This window comes from Mus pahari, chromosome 11 (genome assembly GCF_900095145.1).
Source record: "Mus pahari chromosome 11, PAHARI_EIJ_v1.1, whole genome shotgun sequence".
NCBI classification, from domain to species: Eukaryota; Metazoa; Chordata; class Mammalia; order Rodentia; family Muridae; genus Mus; species Mus pahari.
This window is the reverse complement of record NC_034600.1, coordinates 39,568,677-39,572,579: the sequence shown is the minus strand read 5'-3', so window position 1 is coordinate 39,572,579 and position 3,903 is coordinate 39,568,677. Positions and strand designations below refer to the sequence as shown.

General features: G+C 35.2%; 1 protein-coding gene across 6 annotated transcripts in view; it reads right to left on the bottom strand.

The window, feature by feature from the left end:
* Positions 1–3,903, bottom strand: part of Pde4d (phosphodiesterase 4D) — a 1,422,283-nt gene that overhangs the window by 721,908 nt on the left and 696,472 nt on the right. The gene's annotated exons all lie outside the window — the stretch shown is intronic.

Here is a 3,903-nt window from a genome sequence, read left to right as displayed (position 1 = left end):
CCTCCCCCTCTCCCTCCCTCCCTCTGTTCCTCTCTCTGTCTTTCAGGTTTTCAAAACGTGTTTCTTCTGTGAAGTTGCTCTTCCAGGCTAGCCTCAAACTCAGAAACCTACCCCGCTCTGCCTCCTGCGTGAGTGTTAGGATTAAAGGCTTGAGCCACCATTACTCAGGTATCCCATTTTTTTCTTAAGAAAAGGACTGTCTAGTAGGAGTATGAGCTGAATGTCAGATCGCAATCTTCTACGACCCAAAGTCTAAAGGAATAAGATATGCATTTACTTATGGTATGCCTTATGAAGATCTATAAAACCAAAGCATTTTAGCATATAATCAGTCTTAAAGTTTTACTGGTGCCAGAAAAAAAAAAGACTTAGTAGTTAAAGGTACTTGTTAGCAACCCCGTGACCTAAGTGGAAAAAGAGAACTGATCCCCACGGCCTTGTCCTTTTCCTGTGCATGCCTGCTGTGTGGCACATGCATGCTCCCTTACACACACACACACACACACACACACACACACACACACACACACCATACATATAGATGTACACACAACAAATAAGCAAATGGAATTTAAAATTTTATTAGTGATACTAGGAGGAAATGGAGACCAGGACTGGCCTAGAGGTGATTCAGGCTAGGGTGCAGTGGTATGGGGGAATCGATACCAGGTAACGGTGGAGGTGTGGACCAGCCCAAAGGTGACCCAGGTTAGGACACATAATTGTGGAACCCACACTAGACAGTAAGAGAGGTGGAGAGCCACCTAAGGGTGAGGTGAGATCAAGCACAAGCTGCAGGATGATTGAATTACAAACAGTGGCAGGTAGCACAGTACCCCGCCATCAAAGAACACACAGGCTGCATTGACTGAACCACTGAAGACTGTCTTGGCCCCTATCTGAGCAAAGTGCCACAAAAGACAACTCTGGGAGTCAGTAGAGCCACTACATGCCACTGGGGAAATAAGTTGAATGGACTTCCACTGTAAGAAAAAAGATGACTTGAATTACAAAAGAAAAATACTCATCAACAAATTCATCTCACATGTACAAATTCTAACACAGAAACAAAAGGAACATGAAAAACCAGGACTGCACGTCTCCTTCCCAAACCACCCAACCCGGAGAAATGGCTCCCAATGAGGAAATGTTAGATGAAATTACAGTTAATTTAAAATAATGATTATAAATATGTTCAGAGAATTAAACTAGGTAATGTATAGTTGGCGAGAGAATCGACACAATCAGATGGATGAAATGAGAAAGTCAGTTAAACATATAAAAATATAATGCAATAAAGAAATAGAAATATAGAAGAAAAGCCTAATCAAAATGATGGTGGAAGTGAAAATGTTAATCAATTAACAAAAACCTCATGGAATTACCTCACCAATACAATAAAATCATGTATAAGACAGAATTTCAGGTCTTGAACCCATATTAGAGGAATTGGACTTTATAGGCAGGATCAATTATATATATTAAATACACACACACACACACACACACACACACACACATTCAAATATGCATGAAGAGAATATTAGAGAGTGTTGGAAGCCATAAAAGACATCTGCATTATATTCCACCAAATACACATGTTCTCTCAGAAAACCACGAAACTTTCTCTAAAATAAGTCTAATATTAGGAAACAAAGCAAGCCTGAACAAATATGGGATAATTTAACATTCTTGCATTCTATTTGATCACAATGGAGTGAAGCTGGAAATCAATAAGGCAAACTACAGAGAATCATGGAAATTAAATGATGAACTAGTAAATGATCACTGAAGGAATAAAGAAGGAAGTAAAACAATTCACGGGACTGGATGAAAATGAAAATATAATATAACCAAACCTGTGGAATACAATGGCGGTTGTCCTACGAATAAAGTTTATAGCTGTATGGGTCTAAATGAAATGAAAGAAATCAGAGAACTCAAATGATGTTATCTATAAGCACTAAATAATTAATAATAAATAAAATATAAATGAAGTAGGAAGAATTAATCAGGAAAAAGAGCAGAAATTATTGAATAGAAGCAATCAATTAAAAAAAAACAATGCAATGTACCAGTAACAGTGGTTCATTGAAAGGATAAAGGAAAAAGATTGGCAAATCTATAGTCAAACTCACCAAAACAAAGTGAGAGAAAAACTCAGAAAAAACTAGAGGCAGAAAGGGAGATATTGTGACATACTAATGAAATTTATAAAACCAGAGGTCTATACTTAAAAACAAACAAACAAACAAACAAAAAAACTGTTGTCCTCCAAACTGGAAAATCTAAAAGAAACGAACAAATTTCTAGATGTATATGACCTTCCAAAATCAAACAAGATGGTACAAACGATAGTAGCAGATTTACAAAAAGGCAATTAAAGCAGTGATAAAGTAAAATATCCTAACTTAAAAAAAAAAACAAACAAACAAGGACCAGATTCCAGTAGAATTTATACCAGATCTTCACAGAAGAACTAATACCAATACTTTTCAAATTATCCCATAAAAATTAAAAGAAGGAACACGGTTAAATCCTTATTAAAAAGCAATCATTATGCTGATACCAAAAATCTGATAAAGACACAGAGAAAAAGATTATCCACTACTTTCTCTAATTATTATAGTGTCAAAATTATCAAACTAAATCAAAGACCAAACAGAAGAAGGTCTTTATCACATTCAAATTGGTTTAACCCAGATAAGCAGGAATGATTCAATATACATAAGTCAATAAATGTGATTCATCACCTAAGTAGACTAAAAGACAGAAATCACATGATTAACTCAACTGATGCAAAAAAAGTCTTTGAAAAACCCCACATCCTTCTCTGATAAAAGCTTTATATTGACTAGAGATAGAGAAAGCATAGTTTAATATAATAAATGCAATATACCACAAACATACAGTCATTATCATGATAAACAGAGAAAAAAACCAAACTATTTCCACTAAAATCAACAATTAAAGAGTGTACTTTCTCCATGTATATTCAGTACAGTACTTGAAGACTTAGCTGGATCAATAAAACAAGAAAAAAAGAGATAAAAATAAAAAGGAAGAGTTAAAATATCCCAGTTTGCTGATGATACTATTTTATACCTAAGAAACTCAAAAGAATCTGTCAGAAAATCCCTAAAGCTGATACTTTCATCAAAGTAGCAAGATACAAAACTAACCCATACAAATCAGTACTTCTCATATATAACAATAGCAAGCAAATGAAAAAGAAATTAAGAAATGGAGCGCATTCACAACACACACGCACACACACACACACACACATGCACATGCATGCACGCGTGTGTGCATAAGCACAGACACATCAACAAATGCATCCATGTATGTACACACATGTAAAACCAAAAAAAATTCTGTGAATAAACTTAATGAGAAAATGAAAGACTTCATTACAGAAGAAATTGAGGAAAATGAGAAAGATGCTACTAGAACATGAAAAGGTCTCTCATGCTCTTGGATGGGAAGAATTAATATTGGGAAAATGGAAATCCTACCAAAACCCATCCACATGTATTGTGCAATTCCTTTCATAATACACCATTCATCACAGACAGGAGGGAAAAAAACCTTAAAATTTATATGGAAGCACAGAAGATTAAGGGTAGCTAAGGCAACTCTGAACAGAATGAATACTGCTAGAGACATTAGCATGTCTGATGTTACATTATGTTCCCAATACAATAGTAATAGAATCAGAATGGCATTCAGACAAAAACAGACATCCAGATCTATGGAATAAAACAGAGGACCTAGATATAAGTCAAAGCAATTACTGTACCTGACTTTTGACAAAAATGCACATTGGAGAAAAAAATAGCATATTCAGTGATGACAGAGATAGGGGACAGGGTAGAGATAAAGGTAGAAGGATAGAGATAG